The 23,313-nt window shown below is 36.8% G+C and overlaps 1 pseudogene; it reads right to left on the bottom strand.

Moving 5' to 3' along the window:
* Positions 1–3,220: 3,220 nt before the first annotated feature.
* LOC142636337 (putative LRR receptor-like serine/threonine-protein kinase At1g56130) lies at positions 3,221–7,263 on the bottom strand (annotated as a pseudogene).
* Between the last annotated feature and the right edge of the window lie 16,050 nt (positions 7,264–23,313).

Genomic DNA, 23,313 nt, shown 5'->3' with positions numbered 1-23,313 from the left:
TATCACAAAATACCAACCTATAGTTGAACATTCACTCCAATACCCAATTGGACTTGATCTTGTAGTAACCTTCTTTCCTTTGTTGCACAAATCTCCAATTTGAGACTAACTGTTTTGCATGGGTTGTTGACGTCCGGCCTCGATCGGCAGCGGGAAAAACCACCACCACTGTGCCTTCGTCTAACCACCCACCATGGCGATGCTCCCACACGCGCGGGGCCCCGTAGAGGGTCCCTCTCGATAGTGGTTGTGTGTGTTTGCGCGGAGCTTCGGGTGCTCTCTCTCTCGGTGGAGGAAGGTAGGTCTACCTTTGGTGTTATGGCAAGAATCTAGGCCAAATTTTAAGGGATTACCAAAGGTGAGTGAAGTCGCCACCAATCATTGGGTTTTTCTTAAGTGTGATTGGTCACCTGTTTCTACTTGATTTTTGTAAAGTTGTTATTTACAATTATTTTGTGTTGGCTTTAATTCCATGCCAAATTTGATTGTAATTATGTTTAATCATGTTTACCCTATATTTTATGTGGGATTTCATTGTATGGGTTGTGTGTGAGAGAGAGTGTGAAGACTCAAGTTTTTATTGAAGACAAAGTGGATTTCGCGAGAAGTTTTGCGAGAAGCCTTCCCATGAAGTGAGCCACGTGCAGAGCACATAATTGGAATGCGAAGAGTCATGACAATTGGTTTTCGCGAGTAATTTTGCGAGTAAGGTCTTCTTGTGAAATACTCGCGAAACGTTCTGGTTTGCTATTTTGGCATATTTGCTACACCCTATTTTCACCCACATTATATATACCCTCATTACCCACATATTATAAGGAGTGTTTTTTAGAGAGAAAACCCTAGCATACACACTTGAGAGTTAAAGATTATTATACTCACAATTATCTACACAATCCTTTGTGGCTTTCCTCTTACTCTTACCTCTCCATATCTATATTCTTGAGAGGTCGATAGCTCAATCACTTACTACACCCAATTTGAGTGTTAAGTGAGGCTTTAATGCTGATGGGAAGCATTGGAAGAAGCCAAGCTTTGGCGGATGCAATCGGGCTGAATTGCGAGATCCGAAAAGCTAAACAAGGCACAGTTCCGAGAAGCCTTGTTGGAGTAGGAGCTTGGAAGGCTTAAGTACATTGGGTAGATTAGGCTTGGAGGGTCTCTTGCTATTTGTGTATCCCAACTTATTATCTAGTGGATCGATTTATCGCTTGAAGGGTGGTGGAGAGGTTTTTCACCGAGTTCTTTGGTTTCCTCTTCGATAACACATCGCCGTGTTATCTTGTGTTTGCATTATTCTTCTCTACTCTTTTAGCTTTCATTTTATTGTTGATATTTGATGAATATGGCTTAGAGTAGTTCTATTATTTGTTTGCTTGCATTTACTTTATTTCGCACTTAGTTAAGTTAGAGAAAAATCAACCGAGCTGTAATTTTTTTTATATTTGGGAGTCTGAACAACTCTTGTGTTTTTAGCAAAAATCCGAACTTTCAATTTTATTACCAATCCTAAGCTAAGAAAAAGGTCATTTTTCCTAATCTAATGTGGATGTCAAAAATCTTGATTCTTGAGTTTGGAAGTTTGGTTATGTGTAGGGAAGGTGTTAGGCACCCCACATCGCCTGTCTAAGGACAGTCCTTTGTTTTGATAAAATCTTAATTTTCGGAAATTGACAATAAAAACATAATTTTGGTATTGGCTTTCGAGGCTTTGCATGCATAGGGTTTTGAGGTTTGGCTTTTGAATAAGTGTGGTCCCAATCTATGCTTTCCTAAGGCGTTCAGGCGAAATACCAGATTTTCACGTTGAAAACCCGACGACATGTCACCTTGCTTTCACCGTGAAAATTAGGCATCGCTTGCCCTAGGTGACATAGACTGTGACAATCATACCGAAAGAGGCGAGCAAGTATTATGTACATACATCATGCACAACGCAAGCACACAGACCAGAAAAGTACATGCCCACATCCCTAGAGCATGGCCCAAAATATAGGTGTTAGAAAATAAACAAGGGTCGCCATACTCTAGAGATGAGGATGAATGGTATACGACATAATATACCTAATACAAACTATCTGAGAGAGAAAGGGAGGAGGAAGGAAAGGGGGTTTAAAAGAGTACATAACCCAAAGGGGTAAACCAAACTCCTAAACCTACTGTACACAGCCGCTAGGCTCAAATCTACACGCTTGAATCCATGCCCTTTTTCGCTTGCGCTTAGGAGGCCGTGCCTTAGCTCCAAGTGTCCTAGCATACAAGGGAGGCACAAAGTGATAAGCATGATAGACGTAGTAAGAATAGCATGTGACAAGAGACATGATGAGCAAAAATAAGCAAACAAATGAGAAAGCAAGCGGACAAAAAAGCAAACAGGCAAACAAAAGGTGGTGTCTGCGAGGGACAAATGTAGGTTTGGATCGAATGTCCATAGCTTCATTGTGTTAAAGTATGGATAACACACTAGCAAGCAGGACTTATGCATGGACATGTAAGCAAGTATGTAAAGATGCAAAGAAAGTTGACGGGTGACATAAACAAACATGATAAGCAAATCATCGCACTGAGCGAAAAAGCGGAAAGGTATGCACGAAGTAACCTAGCATCCAGAGATGCCTCCCAAATGATTACATCCAAACAAGGCCTCATGGGCATTGGATGTAACCACACAACCACAAACCCGCTAAGGGTGCCAAACATGGCAAAGTCTAGAACTAGAGAGGCCAGCACAAGCATAAAACATAGAAGCAAGCAAACAAAGACATGCAAAAAGGAATGATCCAAACCCTTTGATATGGGCCAAGGTGTACAGACGATGACAAAGACCACAGGGTCTAGATCGGGTCCAAACCAAGAGGCCAAACGCAAGAAAGAAAGACAAACCGACAAAAGGGCTACAATAGCACATGGCATGACAAGCATAGCCTAGGTCTAGGTACACAAACATGGAATGGAGCGCTAAATAAATTGTGGTCAAGCATATGATTTCACATTGATATTATGAAGCTATAGGCCTATAGCTTCCTAAAGAAGAAAAATTTTCATTGTTGGTCGAAATCATGATACAAGACAAGACAAATATCTCAGTATTTACACACATGACATCACATATTATCATTTGCAAAAGGTGAAAGCCAGTCAAGCATAAAGAGTTTGAATTTGAAGTTCCTTAGATAGCAAAGGCGATGTTCCTGAGTGACTGCAACAAAGAAAAATGTTTTCACCTTCCATCTCCAACTATGCCACCAAGCATGATTTTAGTAACATTTATAGGAGAAGGCAATGGATCACCAAGTTGGCTAAGATCGGTGTTATCCCCATGATGCTTTCTATATTCTTCACTCAAAAAGTTGCTTGTTATATCTTTGAAGTTCCAATCAGTTAAATAACTTGGCTTTGATGTAACAATGCCTACCTCAATATCTCCTGCAAGCATGGCCACAACACGGGACATTGGTGGCCGCATGTTTGGTGACGCCTGTGTGCACAACAAAGATACTGCTATCACTCGAGCAGCTTCATTTTCATCAAATTCTGATAATGTGGGATCTACCAGCCTTAAAATCTGGTTATTTTCATCTAGAGTCCATGCCTGGTGATTCATGACAAGGAGAGCAAATAAGAACTTTCTTTTCAAAAACAATAATTTAAGAAATGGATAAAGAGAGAAAAAATTCCTTTCCCATACCCACTGAAGGAGATAAATTTTTTCTGTGTCCAAAATATTGTCCGAGTTTAGTCTCCCACTAAGGATCTCCAAAGCAACAACACCAAAACCGAAAACATCAGCCTTCTCAGTCAAGTGCCCACGCATTGCATATTCTGGTGCCAAATAGCCTCTACAAGATTTAAAATTAAAATAAGAGTTTATCAAAACCGTCAGTGTATCTAATCAGGTTAAATTTCCATGATGACATAATTATCAGTAATGAAAAAAAAATATCACTTTCCAATATCATCCTTAAGTTTGTAATAGTTTTTTTTTTTTTTTTTTTTTTGAGGTGAAGTTTGTAATAGTTAATCATTCTTCTAATAAATCTAATAATTATTGATTGATTTTAAGGTGCTTATATAAAGATCTATATCTTATGCACCTTTGTACAATATAAAAAAGGCTATTAAAGACAAAATGGCTTTGAGAAAGTGGATAAGGAGTTTACATGGTCCCTGCAACTCGGGTATTGATGTGGGTTTTAGTGTCATCATAAAGCTTTGCCAATCCAAAATCTGATATTTTCTGGCATAGTTCTCGATCAATCAAAATATTTCTAGCCTTCACATCTCGATGTACAATCCTTGGTCCTGACTCCTCATGGAGATAAGCAAGTCCTCTTGCAGTTCCCAAGCAAACACTGCAGCGAGTAGGCCAATCAAGACACAACTTACTTTAACCTGCATTATTACATCCAATTAGATTTAAGAGTAATCAATCAAATGTCTGATTCAGGAGTTATTTGATTGCAATAATACAAAGCTTCCCATATAGACATTATCAGAAATTGGAAAAATCAAATCATGTCTTGGGGCGAAAAAACATATTTTCATAGGAGATTTGGGCTACTTCAAAATATTTGGGAACGGACCAAAACATAATTGACAATGCTTAATAATATAACAACAATCCCACCTTACTCCCAAAACTTGGGGGTTGGTTATGAATCCCCCGCAAATTAATCAAGATCATATACATGTAATCTTTTCTGCCCTTTTATTTTATCCAAAATCGTACTCTTTGTGGCTTCCTTAATTGACATGGTTCTTTTACCACTACTGTCAATGAGAATATTAATCACATTCCTCTACACATAACCAAACTATTTCAAGTGACTCCCTCTCATCTTTTCATCAATTATTTTCCTATCTTTTAAGTAAATTTCTTCATTTTGAATACCATTTTTCTTTGTATTTCCAGTTATCCACCTTAATATTCTCATTTAAGCTAAAATAAATTTATGAACATGTTATTTCTGAAGATCCTAACATTTAGTATCATGGATCATAGTTTGTATAAGAAAAATCTAATAAAAATTTTCCTTTATAAGTACTCCACGATCACACAATTTTTCTAATGCGTGCACTTCTCTACTTCCCTCACCTTTCTCTCATATATCCTATGATTCACATCATCTTCAAACTCTACACCGTTCTGAATTTTTGATCTAATAAATAAAAAGCACTCCTATTTGGTATCTCTTTACCCTCAAGTTTTACAGCTCTTGATCTTTATTTATATCGGTACAAAGCTAACATTCTATGTATTTTACTTCAGTTTTACTTAGTTGAAATCCTTATATTCTAAAACATCTCTTTAAATTTCTATTTGATATTGCTCTACATTTAGTTCATCCACTAAAACTATACCATTCGCCAAAGCATAAATCAGAGGACTTCATGTTGAATTAATCTAGTGAACTCATCCGTAGCCAACACAAAGAGACATAGATTTAATGTTGATCCTTGATGCAAACCTATAGTGATAAGAAACTTACTTGTGATGCCTTTTCTTATTCTCATATTAGTTACAACTTTGTCAAACATATTATTAATCAACTTAATATACAGTAAAGTAACTATTTTTCCCCTACAACTAACCACATAACCACTTTAAGTAACCTATCATATGATTTCACTAAGTCAATAAGAACCATTCAGGAATCTTTACGGATTTCTCTATACTTTTCCGTTGGAAGTCTAATTAAGAAAATAGCTTACATAGTAAACCAACCTGGCATAAAACCAAAGTGGTTCTCCAATATTATTTTTTTCGTTTCTTAATCTATATTCAATCACTCTCATAAAATTTTCATAACAACCGAAAGGAATGGCATGAGCATAAAATATGGTCCTACCAAATAGTACCTGATCAAGGCTTCCGATTTCAAGATATTCATAAACAAGAAGGTGCCTATCTCCCTCAATGCAGCATCCATATAATTTCACAAGATTGCGATGTTGCCCAGCCGATATGGTAGAAATTATGTAATGAATTGACCCCTCCCTTGGTAAGATGCTACCGATAATTGCTTCACGGCTACAATCTTCCCATCACGAAAATGACCTGCCAAAACTATTTAGCCCAGACCCTTATTCCATTTCACGAAAAGGATTCATGTCATTATCCAAGCAATAATAGTACTGATACTTTTCCAACACCTATTCTAGGATTTAGCCTTTTCAAATATCAGAGAGTAACTTGAATTTTAGTCAAAAGTGAGTGGTACAGAGTCCATTAGTGTTTCTTAGGCTATATTTCACCAGTACCTCCACAACTGCTGTTATGTTCTTACCTTCCTCATAATACTGATGTGATTTTTGCTTCATGTAAATAACTGCATATATCAAAATCACGCTCACGACTCCAACAGGGACTGCAATTCCTACAATCAAACCCAACCTGCTTTTCTTTCCTCGATTGCTTGGTGGAATCCCAGGAACATTAGGTACAAAATCTGAGCAATTATTTATCAGTAGTAATTAGCAGTAAATAATCATGTTAAAAACATCACAAATCAATTCATAAATCATATCATATACATTACCTGAAACAACATGAATGGCTGAAATTAGTGGCCCATAATAACCTATTTCAGGTATGCAACAGGTTCCCTTTCCAGCCCAAAATAGATGAATTTCAAGATAATTCTCTGACACATTAGCCTTAAAATTCATCGGAATTGCTCTCTCCACCCCACCTGCGTCCTTTGATATGTCAAAGTCCTTCAATTCTCAACGACCCTAGAAAAGAAATTATAGGAGAATGTTATAATTATTATTAAATGAATTAAAATGGAACACTATGCAAATAAATAGAAATTGTATTATAGAAACTCTACAGGAGGAGGTAATGATCTTTAGTCAAAGAATGGAATATAATTTTTCTCTAAATCAATCTAGAGTTACGTGAATGTAGATATCAAATACACGCCTCCCTAGACTCTTCCAAGTTTGAGAGCTTCGATTATCAAAACCAGTTTCCGCAAAAAACAAGGTTACATTATCAAGACCTATGCCATAGTATCTAAGTGATCCTGGGGACATCCTTGAAGTCTGGTAAAGCTCTGGGGTGCTAGTTGCAATGACTTTTGCCAAAGTGATTTCAACGTAACTTTGAATATTTCTCTCAGCAAACCTCCCCACGTTGCTGACTGCCCATTTTTCTGTATCAATAACATAATACAATGCTGGACCAAAGGATGATTCCTTTTCAGCCTCATACACTATACCGCCAGCAGGCATCTCTTGGCCACCACACTTGATTGAGAAGTTTGCATCTGTAGAATCATTATGATTGCTTTCATCATGATAGATAATTAAAACTTCAAAATAAAAAATTCACACCGAAGCTTTTAGATTATATAAATTCAATCAATTTCACTTACTGATGTTGTCCCACACGAAGCTAATACAACCATCCATTCAGAATAAATATAATCAGGTTGATTGGAGGTTGGAAGGGTGTCATTATGTTGAAGTTACATTCCAATGCAATATATTTTACTTTTCATTTCCAAGTGTAATTGAAAGTAATAAAGTAGGCCCTATAAATAGCCATTCAAGTCATCATATTAAAACAAATACTTACAGCAAGCAAAAACTTGCTGTGTGTGTGTGTGTGTTCGAATACAAACACACATGTATAAAATAAGAGGCTTGCTCTGTCCATCATAGAGTTGGTTCCATAAGAGATAAAGTTGGTAAAATTTCTGGCTTTCCCAGCAAAGTTCATGCATACCTGCATTGCTATTTTACATAACTTGATATTGAATTAAATCATTAAGTAATTGAAGAAATAACTCATGACAAACTACCCACTTTCTGCAATAATAATGTTAGGTTTTGTAAAAATTCAGCCATTCAAAGGATAAAGGGTTAGGGTCATGTTTTATATGTAATTGCTATTCCTCTATCAAAAAGCACTTTACTTGTAAATTGGGTGGATCTAAGTTGGGTTTGATACATATCAAGTGGATGTATTAAAGACATGAAGATTGATCCAAGAAACAAGTGAAGAAAAGCTATTTTACTGAAGCCCGACAAATAGCTCGACAGATGGCATCTATCGAGATTTAATAGGCAAGCTCGACACTAGCTCAATCTATCGAGCTTTATGAATTCAGAATTTCCAAATCTGAATTTCGACTCATGTTGATGAATTTGTAACACCCCATAATTTTATTACTTATTTAATTATTATACGTAAATTAAAAAGGAGGCCTACAATCAAATGGATTAAATTGATTTGGGCCTAAAATATTAAAAGTGAGATATATACTTTGGAATATGAAGCCCAAGTGAGGTGGTATAAGTAAATATATATGGGCCTTGTTAAGCTTTAAAAAAAAATTAAATAAATAAAACCCTAGCTTTCTTCCTCTTTAGTCACACGTGTATTTCCTTTTGCTTCAGCTGACTATTGAACTCTGCTTTCTTCACTGTGGCGTTGAGTTGGAGTCTACAGGTATGATTTTCTAATGCTCTAGATTTAAGAAGTTGGAATAGTCATAGGTAGAAATTGTTATGAACCTAGACTATCTCTATACTAATAGAAAAGGGTGCAGCCTCCATTATTGACCGAATCAACCATCACCTTTTTGTTATTGGCTAAAACAAGTCCAACGGTATCATGGGAACTATAGGCTACTAGATTGATAGTTAAGGCTTTTACATGGCTTCCTATATTTGATTGAATAGATATATGTATAATAATTTTTTTACTATGAAGATTTAAAGCTTTTAAAAGGGAGTTTTGGCTTCTCTAGCAGACCATGATGATTATTGTAGTAGGGATTGTATATATATAGCCATATGGTCACCATAGACTTTGAAATTGAACAAATAGAGTAATAGGCTTGGACTTTGTGACTATGTTAAAGGGATAAGGGTGCTTGTGTTAATATGTATTCACACATAGCCTCCATTGTTGACCAAATCAGCTATCACCCTTTTATTGTTTTCTAAAACTTGTCCAGCAACTTTATTGGGGGAATAGGCAACTAGATGAATGAATTAAGGCTTGTACGTAGGAGCCATGTTAGATTGAATATATATATATAATATTAGAGTCAATAGATATCCCACTTGATGTATATATAATATTAGAGTCAATACCCAGCAGCATCAAGTGGGAATGCTAAGCAACTAGATGGATAAATTAAGGCTATACGTGGCTTCTAATATTAAATTGGATAGTTAAGTGAATAAATGGAGGATTTTGGATATAACAATATTGTCTAGGATAAAATCGTTTAAGCGTGAAAATAGATTTTTAAGTGGGAAATTATGTATTGATGAACCTATTTTTGATGTTGCTAGGTTCTAATTCTACAGATTTGTTGTGATTCAAGGGAGATTGATTTCCTTTATTTTTGCAACTAAGAGGTAAGTGGTGTTTACTAATTTTGGGGGTTTTCCCAAACAGTGTTGATTAATTAAACTATTTTATATCAAGAAAATATGTGGTTATTCTATATATATAAATGGATATTTTACAATTGCTTGATGTGCACATTAATTATTCGTGTTATGAAAAACTTGTGGGACAACTTAAAATTATTTAAATTTGTATGTGTGAATATATCCTTATATTTTTGAGAATTATGAATGAGATATTTTTATGTGAGCATCTTGAATATGTTTTGAAAACCTATGGCAAGTCGTGATTAAAAAGCTCAGTATTGTGTTAGTCCTTAGCAAGGGACAATCATACTGCAGCTAGTCCTTAGCAAAGGACGGTCCCAGAGAAGGGGACAGTACATATTTGGTAGCTCCTTAGCAAGGGAGTATACTATTGAGGATCCAAAAAGGAAGCTCCTTAGTAAGGGAGTGCACCTTTAGGTTCCAAAGGAATAATCCTTAAGAAAAGGGATGAAAAGGAGGTTCCAGTCCCAGAAAAGGGAATAGCACAACTCTGTCAACGGGGCGTAAACGTTGACCCCGAGTAAAGCCTAGGAAATTGTGTTTGTGATGGTATTGATATATATACACTATGATGGCTCACTATATAAAGATTATTATTTCTTTTATATGAAATATTTGCTGATAAAATATTGATGAGGTATGAGTAGTGAATTGTTTGTAAGAACTATTTTTTAAAGGTTGTTTCCACACCCCAATGTTAGTGAATTTCATTTATTGAGTTATCTCACCCCCCTTTATTTCCCCTTACAGATACATTAGAGGGATTATTGGAGTAGAGATTCTTGGAAGTCAACAGTTACAAATTATTTTGTGGATTGAAGATTTTATTCTTTTTTTTTTATGGTAATAAACATTGTACTGGAGAATTATTTGAGGATGTTTTAATTTTTGGTGGATTAGAGCTCTGACATTTGTGATGAATTTTTTTAGGTTGCTGGATTCTCTTATTTAATAGTTTTATGGATTTTTCAGATTAAATAGAATTTTACTGCTTATGATTTTTGGGGGCGTTACAGAAGTTGTTTAAGTTTTCTTCTCTCACAACCCTAGACATATATAAGGCCTATTTTAAGAGCCGTCATATGGGGAGATAGAGACCAAGAGCTTTATTTTTTTTGTGAGAAGCTACTGCGTTTGTATGCCATTGGGTTTTGTAACCAAATGCTTCCTAATCTTCATTGTTGATGAAGTGAAGAACTTTGCAGCCAACAACAGTCATTCAAGTTGTTGGAGTTAGTTACGTACTGAGATCCGTGCAAAGAGTTAGTCACAGATTGGAGATCTGTGCATCAAGGGAAAGAAGACTACTACAAGATCAAGTTCAATTGGGTATTAAAGTAAGGGTTTAACTGTAGGTTGGTATTTTAAGATAGGCTAGGGTAGTGATAAGATTCATTATACTTGTAACCGCTTGATTGTTGATTAGTGGATTCTTGGGAGTAGTGACTTTAAAATCACCCGGTGAGGTTTTTGCCTTGTGAGAGGTTTTCCTCATTTTTCAACAAATCACCGTGTCTATTTAATTTCCGTTGCATTTAATTTTATTTGGTGATTTTTTGGTGCCTCCACAATTTTCATGTAATTTGACCTAATTAATCAACTTGGGTAATTGAATTAATTAATCAAGGTCAAGCTATCTTAACCCAACAAGTGGTATCAGAGCAGACACACTCTGATTAGGTTTTAATCTTTGCTGTGTGATTCATTGAACCCTATTGTTATGGATCGTGGGTAATCCCTGATTATTCATCCTTTATTTGATGATACTAACTATGTATACTAGAATATACGCATGAGAGCCTTTTTGTAGTCTTTAAATGAGAAGGTCTGGCTAGCAGTTGAAGTCGGTTTGACCAAACCTACAGATCCACCTGCATCATGCAATGACACTAAGATCAAAGTTGCAAACTTTAATAGTAGAGCATTGAATACCTTGTCCAGTGCTGTGACAAATGAGGAATTCAAGAAAATCTCCTTGACTGAAACTCCAAAAGAAGCATGTACTATTCTTCAGAATACTTACAAAGGCACGAAAGCTGTTAAAAATTTTAAACTCCAAAGACTCATTACCAATTTTGAGGAAATAAGGATGGACAATGATGAGTCATTTGATGAATTCTATGCCAAGCTTAAGGACATAGTGAATTCAACATTTAATCTAGGAGAACAGATTCTAGAGCCTAAGATTGTAAGAAAGATCCTCAGACCTCTTTCAGAGAGATTTCATGCTAAGATCATTGCCCTAGAAGAATAAAAAAGATCTTGACTTTATTCCTTCGATAGAAATGATTGGGAATCTGCAAACCTATGAACTAGGTTTAGTAAGGGTTGGGAAAGGTACCAAAAGCAAGAAAAAGGCCTTAAAGGTCAAGAGTGATGAAAAAGATGAATCGTTAGAAGATGAGGACACTAAGTTCAAATCATACATCACCTAACAATCCGAGAAGTTCATCAAGAATGCAAATATCAAGGCAAATGACAATGATCGCAAACAATTTGGATTTTCTCGGCTCAAAGACCAAGACAAAGGCAAGAGAGAATTCAAAGATGCTGTACAAAGCAATAGTGTTCCTGCTGGGCCAAAGTGCTATATATGTCAAGGGTATGGACACATGAAGCAAGAATGTCCCACGTATCTCAAATCCATTGGTAAGAGCAAAGCTTATTCTACCACTCTTAAGTGATACAGAACCAGAGGCAGATTTTGATGATAGTGATCAAGATGGAATAGTGAGCACCTTCATAGCAACCATTGATTCTCCCAAGGAAGTAGAAGAGTTAGATGATGAGGAAGAAGAGTTGATGGAGTCGAAGTTTGAGAAAATGGACGACCAAGATGACATCCATACTGCCTAATCAAAGCTGTACAAGGTTTCTGAGAAACATGAAAAGCTTTACAGGTTAGCTACAAAGAAGCTGAGTGAAGTGGAGTTGGATTGAGAGGACTCTCCACCAAAGTTGATGAAGCCAATCAAACCACTAGAGCATTACAGTTTGAAAACAACTTCCTGGCTGAAAAGACCGAGAAACTGGATGTGAAATTGCTTCAAGTGAGAACACAATTGGAAAAGACTTCAAGTTCTAAGCTAGATGAAATGCTCAACTTCTAGAAAGCTGCATCTGACAAAACAGGTCTCGGATATGATCATTCTTTCTCTTCTTGTAGTACCTCTTCTAATGCTTTACATAGAGTCATTTTTGTCCCTCCTGTAATAATGATAACTCTGAGAAAACTGATTCTAAAATTGGAAATGTGAGTGAGGGTACACTTGATAAGGAAAAATCCATTCTAAGAGCACCCCCTAAGGTTGTAAAGAAAGAGACTAAGCAAAACAATCATTGCTCTACTAGTACGAAGTCTCAACTGAAGAAGCCACATTTCTGCCATTAGTATGGAGTATCAGGGCATAGTCGTCCAAATTGCTATAAGTGGCTAGCCACTCAACAAAGTAATAGTGTGTCATCCTTTGGGAGCCAAAATCAACTCCAACTCTCTTCGGCCCCTCTTGGAGAACTTCTCAAGGCTGTCATGTTACTCTTAAACTTCAATGTTTTCAACCCTCCTCCCTATTCATCTGAACAAAGGTTTATGCAGAAGAAAGCTTATCCATTCAAACCTCCTATTTGGAAGGAAAAAGATTCCAAGTGATTCTGTCACCTTCTTGTTCTCATGCATGGTTGTTTGTTGTCTTGTTCTCATGCATGGTTGTTTGTTGTGTTTTGAGTAAGTCTAGTTTTTGATAAAAAAAAAAAAAAAAGGAAAACTTGAAAAATACAAAAACAGGTTATGTATGGGTATACTGGTACTTGTGTACCTTGGATGGCCTTTGAAATAAAGTTTCTCAACTTTGTATCTCTTGTAGCTTAGATGAGCATTCTCATGCACAATATAAGCAATGTGAGCTTTGTGGCTCATTTATGTGATTTGTATGATTTGGTTAATCTCTTATCATTCACTTCTTTATCACTCTTTTTGACCAGAAGGACTATAAAATCCTAAGAGAAAGGTATAAATACCCATCTCGCCACTTAAACTCATCAATCATAAAACAGCTATGTACAATTCATAAAAGCCATGCTCGGTAAGGTGTAGCACTTACACAACAAAAACAAGATGTTTGGCTTACATAATTGGGCAATTATTTTCTCTCTTATATACCCATGCATGCTATGTCATTTTATGTTTTAAAGAAAAAATATGCAAAGAACATGAAAAGCAAAAAGAATCAAAATGCTTTTAGATATGGTTGCAAGCGTGTTTCAAGGAGATGTGGGAGTTATATGATGTACCTCAAGGTGATGGTCCCTATCAAACAGTTATAACTGTGTGTGGATGTATTTGATTCTCTTACATCATTACCCTTCATATAATGAGACATTTATGCTTCTTGCAAAAGTTTCACACACAACACGCATACTCTTTGCTGCTCTTGATACTATTGTATGAGTACAATGTGATTTGGTCATCACAAAGAATACATGTGGTAGTATAAACTTGCTAAACTGTCTTAACTTGTTTTTGAAAATAAAAATCAGTTAGACTAGTTTAGTGTGTATTTTGATCTAGGTGCTTTACATCTTGAGTTGTTGATGTGTTTGAGTGCTTAAAATGCTTCTTTGTTGCTTGGCTTAGTGACTATCTTGATTGCATTCATCTCATGTTGTTTTTCCTCCTTGAAAAACTTCTTTTCTAGATTCTTGATAGAAGCTCGATAGTTGTTCAATACCTCCTCAACCTATTGAGAATTTTTGGGTTTTCTCGACATCGCTCGACAGATAGCCCGATCCATTGAGCCTGGTTCCTAAAGTCTTTGCCTACTCAATAGATAGCTCGACACCTCTTCGATCTATCGAGCCAGTTTTGCCATGGATACCTCCTTGATACCTCTTTCTCTAAAATCCATTTTTCCCTCAAGTTTTCTGCCTAGACTAGGCTTTAAACTTCTTGTAAGTGTTCTAAATCTCTTCTTTTTCTCATTCTTCATGCATTTCAATCATTTAGACCAAGGTTTTCTAATTTTGGGAATTTTTTTTGGGCGGGGGGGGGGGGGGGAGGGGGGTTGAGTTTTTTTGTGAAATTTTTGGGTTGGGTTTTGTTGTTTTGTTATCACATGCTCATGCATTGCATTCTCAGTCATTTTATGCATTCTAAGATTGTGTGCATGATTAGTCTTTGTGTATGCTGTAGTTTGGATTGGGTTTTTACTTGTTAGGACATATGTGATTGGATGTTAGGAACATATGTTGACATTTTATGTATTGACTAATCCTTTGACAAAACGTGCTTTACTTGTAATTGGGTAGATCTAGGATGTATTTAATGTTTCAAGAAACAAGGTTTCAAGTTCAAGTGTTAAAGCCATGCAAGTTTGTCCAAGAAACAAGTGAAGAAGTTTTGTTCATTAAAGCTCGACAGCTAGCTCGATAACTAGTATCTATCGAGGTTTAAAAAGAGTTGTTTAAGCCCGAGGCTCGACAGCTGCTCGATAGATAGGGTATCTGTCGTGATTTATGAAAAACAGATTTTCAGTTCTGATTTTCATCCAATCCGTGATTATGTGTTTGAGCTTTCTTTTCTCATAACCCTAAACATATAAGGATTATTTTAAGGGCCGTATCAGGTTGCACAGCCAAGAGCACAATTACACAAGAGCATAATTCCTTAAGTGTGATAGAAAACCTAGTTTGCCCTAGTTCTTGAAGAAGCTGTTGTATTTGTACACCGTAGGGTTTTGTTACCAAGCAACTTCTTGATCTTCATCAGTTGATGAAAAGAAGAACTTTGCAGCCAACATTCTTCTCAAGTTGGTGATAAAGTCGCGTACTGGGATCCGCGCATCTATTGGTTAGTCACGTACTAGGAGCCGTGCAATGCAAGGAGAGATTGTCACTACAGAACAAGTCCAATTGGGTATTGGGATAAGGGTTCAACTGTAGGTTGGTATAAGGTACTGGAATTCCTTTACTTGTAACCGTTTATTTAAATAATAGTGGATTCTCGGGAGTGGTGACCTTAAAATCACCCGGTGGGGTTTTTGTCGTGTAGGCTTTTCCCATTTATAAACAAATTACCGTGTCATTTAATTTCCGCTGCATATTTAGTTAATTGGTGATTTGTTTGTGCTGCCACGCTTGTTGCATGTAATTGAACCTAATTAATTCACTTGGCTAATTAATTGGTTAATTTATCACAAGGGGTCAATACATTTTTGGCTTATTATTACCCATGATGCTTTTGGTTTGCACGTAACATGTACATACATTACCATGCACTGCTCATTCCTTCTTTCCTTTCTTCCCTGAACCTTTTTTTTTTTCTATTGTGGTTGCTTTCTCTCTCTCTGTCTCTGTCTCTGTCTCTGTCTCTTCTCCCTTAGTTTTCTAACTAAATGGCACTTAAAAAGTCTGTCCCTTCCAAGAACCTGATCAGACATCGTAGTTCTTCGTCTCCTTCTCTTCCCTCTATTCCCAATAGTGTAAGGTTCTATAATGAGGATGCTGAAAAGGAAATTTATGAGAACTTCATTGACTGGGTGATTCATTCGGAATGCCAGGTTATTTTGTCTGATTTTCTAGATGCTCCTCTACCCTGTGCGTTTAGCTTTCGGGGTTGGGAACCTTTATGTGAGAAACTCGTGAGGTGTCCCAGTGTGCTCCTACAGGAGTTCTACTCTAATATGCATGTTATTGATACCTCTGTCCCTTGGTTTACTATGGTATTCAAAGGTATGCGTATCGTAGTTGCTCTGTACTTTCTTGCCAGTACGTGTTCCTAGGGTAGCTCATCCAAACTATCCTAGTCACCCTCGTCTACGTATCATCTCTCGTGATGAGTTGGCCTTACTCGTTTGTGAGAAGGCTATGGCATGGGGAGATACTCTAAATTTCTCCACCACTGAATTTGCTAAAGGTCCACGGATCCTTAATACAGTGATGACCTTTGTTCTCAGTCCACGGTCACACTATTACACTATCACAGAGCCTCGTGCTCCTTTTCTTCTCTCTCATGGAGAATCTCTCTATAGATTTTCCTTCACACATGATAGTATCCATGATAGATATCTATCGAGACACTGCTACACGTGATAAGCTAATTTTTCCTTCAACAATCACACACATCCTTACACACCTGCACGTCACCATTCCTCTGTCCCCTCTCTTTTACTCCATGGGTGCCATTAATAAGGAATCTATTAGGAAGAATGATGCATAGCTGGCTGCAAAGCGGCCTCGTGTGGAGCCTACTCCAGGTTAGTAGGAAGAGGCTGAGTTCCGTGCTTTCGAGGATGTTGCTTATGCCTCTTGTCCTTCTTCATCTTCTGCTCCGACTTCTTCTTCTGGAGTAGAGGCATCTTTTGCTGCCATTATGGACCAGCTTCAACATATGTGTGCTAATTTTGGTAGTCGTCTTGACCACATTTTTGATGAGATGTGTCTGATGAACACCAGAATTGGTTGCATCACTCGCTGACAGTCTTATCTTGGCGGTTTTGCTCCTCCTTCACCCAAGCCTGCTGAGGATTCTTTTGGTGGAGATGATGGTGATGATGCTTTTGGCTCTTCTAGTGATAATGAGATGATTGTTTCTTAGTGATTCACCATTTGTCACTCGTGACAAAAAGGGGAGTAATTTTGGTATGAAAGAGTAGTCATGTTGTTAGGGGGAGAGTGCTTTAAGAGATGTAGTGAGATTTTGATGTATCTTTCTCATTACATGTACCATGGTCTTGTGACCTTTTCAAAGATTGTTGTACTTCTTCTCTCTCTCTCTCTCTCTCTGTGTCTCCCCCCCTCTCTCTCTCTCTCTCTCTCTCTCTCTCTCTCTCTCTCTCTCTCTCTCTATATATATATATATATATATATGATGTATGGTTTTTCACCTCTATCTTCAATGTGCTGTTTCTTTTCTCTTTTTAATACACATGTCTTTTCTTTTATATAGCTTGTCTATGTTTCACACATTGATGCCTTGATGAATCTTGTTTAAAGTATTCCAGATAAGACAAGTTGCAAGTCTTTCATGCCATGATCTTTTTTCTTGCAAAGTTTTTCAAGAGCTCATTGTATTAGTTAGGCTTATGTAATTTTGATTTTTGTAATAGTTATGGAGATTGTTGCTTTATACTTCTCTTATAATTATGCTTGTAGTTTTGTCGTAGATTGACAAAAAGGGAGATTGTTAGGGTTATATTTTATATGTAGTTGGCTAATCCTTTGTCAAAACACACTTTACCTGTAAATTGGGTAGATCTAAGTTGGGTTTGATACATATCAAGTGGTTGTATTAAAGACATGAAGACATGAAGACAGGAAGATTGATCCAAGAAAAAAGTGAAGAAAAGCTATTTCACTGAAGCTCGATAGATAGCTCGACAGATGGCATCTATCGAGGTTTACTAGGCAAGCTCAACACTAGCTCAATCTATCGAGCTCTATGAATTTAGAATTTTCAGATCTAAATTTTGGCTCATATTGATGTATCTATTTAGGGTTTCTTCTCTCATAACCCTAGACATATATAAAACTTATTTTAAGAGCCATAAATGCAGGGAGATAGAGACTTAGAGCTTTATTTTCTCTGTGAGAAATTTCTGCGTTTGTATGCCATAGGGTTTTTTAACCAAGTGCTTCCTGATCTTCATTGTTGTCGAAGTGAAGAACTTTGCAAGCAACAACAATCGTTCAAGTTTGTTAGGACATATGTGGATATTGTTAGAGACATATGTTATGTAAATTGGCTAATACTTTGACAAAATGCACTTTACTTGTAATTGGGTAGATCTAGGATGAGTTTAGTACTTCAAGGAACAAGAGTTCAAGTTTAGTATTGAAGTCAAGCAAATCTGTCCAAGAAACAAGTGAAGAAGTGTTGTTTATTAAAGCTCAACAAATAGCTTAATAGATAAATCTATCGAGATTTAATAAGAATTCTCAACAGCTACTCGACAGAAGCTGTATCTATTGAGAATTATGAAATTCAAATTTTCAGATCTGTTTTTCACGCATATCCAAGTTATTTGTGTAGGGTTTCTTTTCTCACAACCTTAGACATGTATATGGATTATTTTAAGAGCCGTCTCAAATGATGCAACTTGATGCAAAGTGATTATTTATGCATATTGTGACTGGAGACAATTGCCCTAGTTCATCACCTTCTTTGTAGAAGCTACTGCGTTTTTGCGCCGAGAGTTTTGTAACCAAGAAGCTTCTTTATCTTCATCTTCTGAATGAATTGAAGTAGTTTACAACTAACATCTTCCTTAAGTTGGTGTGTTAGTCACGTACTTGGATCTGTGCATCGATTGGTTAGTCACATGCTGGGAGCCGTGCATTGAAAGGAGAGATTGTCACTACATTGCAAGTTCAATTGTGTATTGGGGTAAGGGTTCAATTGTAGATTGATATTAGGTACTGGGATTCCTTTTACTTGTAGCCGCTTGCTTGATAATAGTGGATTCTCGGGAGTGGTGACCTTAAATTCACCCAGTGGGATTTTGTCTCGGTGGTTTTCCTCATTCGTAAACAAATCACCTATGTCAAATTTATTTTCTGCGGCATTTAGTTTAATTTGTGATTTGTTTGTCCTACCACACTTATTGCATGTAATTGAATCTGATTGATTAACTCGACTAATTAATTGATTAATTTACCAAAATGAGTCAATACATTCTTGGCCTATCAAGTAGTATCAGATCGAGTACACTCTGATTGGGGTTAATATTTTCTGTGTGATCCATTGACCCTGGTTTGTCATGGATAGAGGACAATCTTTAATTATACCTCCTTTATTTGATGGCACTAACTATGCATACTAGAAAGTACGCATGAGAGCTTTCTTGCAGTCATTAGATAAGAAAGTGTGGCAAGCTGTGGAGATAGGCTGGACCAAGCCAAAGGAAGCACCGGCTGATTGGGATAATACCAAGATCAAAGCGGCAAACTTCAACAGCAAAGCATTGAATGCTTTATTCAGTGCAGTCACTAATGAAGAGTTCAAGAAGATATCCTCCACTGAAACTGCTAAGGAAGCATGGACCATCCTCTAGACAACTTATGAAAGGACTAAGGCTGTCAAGGATTCAAAACTTCAAAGGCTTACTATAAGCTTTAAAGAGATTAAGATGGAGGAGGATGAGTCATTTGATGAGTTCTATGCCAAGCTGAAGGACATAGTGAACTCTGCCTCTAATCTCGGGGAAACCATTCCCGAACCTAAGAGATCTCTGCCTAAGAGATTTCATGCCAAGATAACCGCCATTCAGGAATGAAAAAGGATATTGACAAAATTCCTTTGACAGAGCTGGTTGGCAACTTGCAAACCTATGAATTGGGTTTGACTAGGATAGGGAAATCAAGCAAGAGCAAGAGCATGGCTTTGAAGGCCAAAACCAGTGATACTGATGAGTCTTCTGATGATGAAGATTCTAAAATGAAATCCTATATCACGAGGCAGTTCAAAAAGTTCATGAAGAATGCCAATGCAAAGGGATTTGATAAAAACCGTAAGTAGTCCAATTCGTCTCAGTTCAAGAACCAAGACAAAAAAGAAGGATGCTAAGGAAGGCGGTCAGTACACTATTCCCTCCAGACTAAAGTGCTTCAGATGTCAAGGTTTTGGACATATGAAACAAAAATGTTCAACTTATATCAAAACTATTGGGAAAAGCAAGGCCCTTGCTGCTACCTTGAGCGATACCAAGCCTGATGATGAGTCAAATGACAATGATGACGAGGGAATCTTGAATGCCTTCACTGCTACAGTTGATCCTACTGATAGGGTTTCAAAAACAGTAGATGATGAAGAGGACTTGGTGGACTCTAAGTTTGAGAAAATGGACGATCAAGATGATATCCATATAGCCTATGAAAAATTGTACAAGGTTTCTAAAAAGCATGAGAAACTATATAGGCTGGCTACCAAGAAATTGAGTGATGTGAATCTTGATCGAGAAGAGCTTTCCACAAAGTTTGATGAAGCTAATCAGACTATTGGAGCACTACAGTTTGAGAACAATTTCTTGGTTGAAAGGACCAAGAAGCTTGAAGCAAAGTTGTTTCAAGTCAGAGCTCAATTGGAGAGGACTTCCAGTGCAAAGCTTAATGAGACACTTAGCTTTCAGAAATCTGCTTCTAATATAACTGGTTTGGGATTTGACTTCTCTTCTCCTAATATTGCTTCTTCTAGTACTACTATGTTTGTCCCTCCTGCTAATAATGTTAATTTTGAGAACAATGAATGTAAAACTAATATAACTAGTGAGAACATAGACAATGACAAATCTATCTTAGGAGCACCCCTTAAGTTTGAAAAGAAAGAGACTAAAAACCTTAGGACTAAGAAGGGTAATAACCAAAAGTCTAAATAGAAGAAGTAGCATCTTCTTCATCACTGTGAAGCTTCAGGGCATACTCGACCTAATTGCTACAAGTGGTTAGCCATTGAACATAGCAATAGCATGATTTCGTCTAGAAACCAGAATCAGTTTTCATTCTCTTTTGCTCCTCTTGGAGATCTTCTTAAAGACCTCATGTTTCTTTCGATCTTGAACGGTTTCAATTCTTCTTCCTCACAACCGAATCAAAGGTTAGCTCAACAGAAAGGTTCTTCCAAGATGTGGAAGGAAAAAGGCTCAAAGTGATTTAGTCACTTTTCTCTCTCCCCCTCTTTTTGTTTATGCATTACTTGTGTGTTTTGCTTTCTTGTTTTTGAGTCAGTCTAGTTTTATGCTACGTTTTATTTAACATGTTTTTGTTTGTTTGTTTTCAGTTTTTGCTTTATTTTGTTTTTCATAAAATTTTTTTTTTTTTGAAAAAATAGAAAAATACAAAAATAGTGTGTTCTGTGTACATTGGTACTTGTGTACCTTGGATGGCCATTGAAAAAAGTTTTCTAAACTTTGTATCTTTTGTAACTTAGATGAGCATCTCAATGCACAACTAAGAAAGTGAGCTTTGTGGCTCGTGTCTGTGATGAGTACGATTAAGTAATCTCTTGTACTTAGCACTCATATCACCCTTTTTTAGGGAAGGACTAAAAAATCCTAAGAGAAATGCATAAATAACCATCTCAACACTAAAGTCCGCCAATCATGAATAACATCTGTATGCTTCGGCATGGCAAAATTATGATATTTAAAGCCTAACATAATGGTATTTAAAGCCTAACATATTTAAAGCCTAACAAAATTATGGTATTTCTTCTCTTTCTTATATGCCCATGCATGATATGCTCAAAAGAAAAAAATATGCAAAGAAAATTAAAAGCAAAAAGAATCAAAATAAAAAAGAATCAAAATTAAAAAGAATCAAAATGCTTTTAAATATGGCTACAAGTGTGTTTCTAGGAGATGTAAGAGTTATAGAATGTACCTCGAAGGTGATAGTCTCCATCAAGCAGTTATGATTGTGTGTGAGTTAAATTGATTTTCTCATATTCAAAATGGTCATAACATGAGACACTTATGCAATCATATAATGTTTTCACACACAACACGCAATATTTTTTGCTACTTTTGATACATGTGCAGGTACAATGTAATTTGGCCATCACATGGGATACATGTGTTAATGTATGCTCACTAAACTGTCTTAATTTGTTTTTTAAATATAAAATTGGTTAGACTTGTTTAGTGTGTGTATGTTTTGGATCTATGAATGCTTTGTTTTTTCTTGTTGAGAGATGTTTTTGAGAGCTTAACATGTTTGAATCTTTGGTTGGGTAGCTTACTTGATTGTATTCATTTTTGTTTGTTTTTCCTCTCTTTGAAAAACTGGTTTTTATCAAGCTCGACAGCTTCTCGACAGATCATTGACAAATTGCTATCTATCGAGACCCTTGGACTTCTTTTCTCGACAAATCTTATCGCATTTTCGATCCATCGAAGCTTTCTGGAATTTGTCTTGATAGCTTCTCTACAAATTCTCAATCCATCGAGAAAGTTTCTATCTGGCCGATAGCTTCTCGATAGTTGTTCGATACATCGAGGTGATTTCGCTATCAACAGATTCTCGATAGCACGGTTTAGGAGTTCTACTCCAACATGCATGGTTTCGATACCTCTAAACCTCAGTTTGCTACACGCATTCGAGGTACAGGTATTGTAGTCACTCCGGATATCGTTTCCGAGGTACTACACATTCCCAGGGCATCACATCCTAATTACCCCTTCTGTCCACGTCTGAGGACTGTGTCCAATGACGAACTTCTATCTCTTTTCAGTGGGACACCTTCTTCATGGGGTGATCATCAAAACACCTCATGCTCGGGCTTTGCAAAAGGTCTAAGGTTCCTAAATATGGTAATGACTTTTTTTCTCCATCCTTTGTCTCACTATAACTCCAATATCGAGCCTCGTGCTCACTTTTTTCTTTCCCTCATTGAGGACCTTTCTATAGACTTCTCTTCTCGCTTCATTTTCTCTCTCATGGATGTCTATAAGGATACGACGACCTGTAATAAGCTTATCTTTTCTTCTACTATCACGAGGATCATACGCCATTTTTCTGCTCCTTATCTTGATTCTTCTCACTTCACTGTCATGGGTGCCATTAGCGCGGCGTTTGTTCGACGGAGCAAGGCTCAGCTTCACCGAAGCGGCCACAGACTAAGATAGCCTCCAGCCCCTTCCGTTCCATCTAATGGAAATATGCATACACGCAGTGAAAAAATAACGGATCTACTTCATTCATAAATGTTAACATGCACTATGTAAGTTTCAGAATTTGAGAACAAGAGAGTGTACATTGGAGCGGTGAATTTCAAAACCGAAGATCAGAAGCACTTGGGAACACTTTCAATCTTCACTCCAATTCCACTAATGCCTAAGATGTATGGTCTCTCAATGAGTTTACAAAGGGAGAATGTCAAAGTATCTAACACTCACATACACCACTTCA

This window comes from Castanea sativa, chromosome 5 (genome assembly GCF_040712315.1).
Source record: "Castanea sativa cultivar Marrone di Chiusa Pesio chromosome 5, ASM4071231v1".
NCBI lineage: Eukaryota > Viridiplantae > Streptophyta > Magnoliopsida > Fagales > Fagaceae > Castanea > Castanea sativa.
This window is presented reverse-complemented; position numbering and strand designations above follow the sequence as displayed.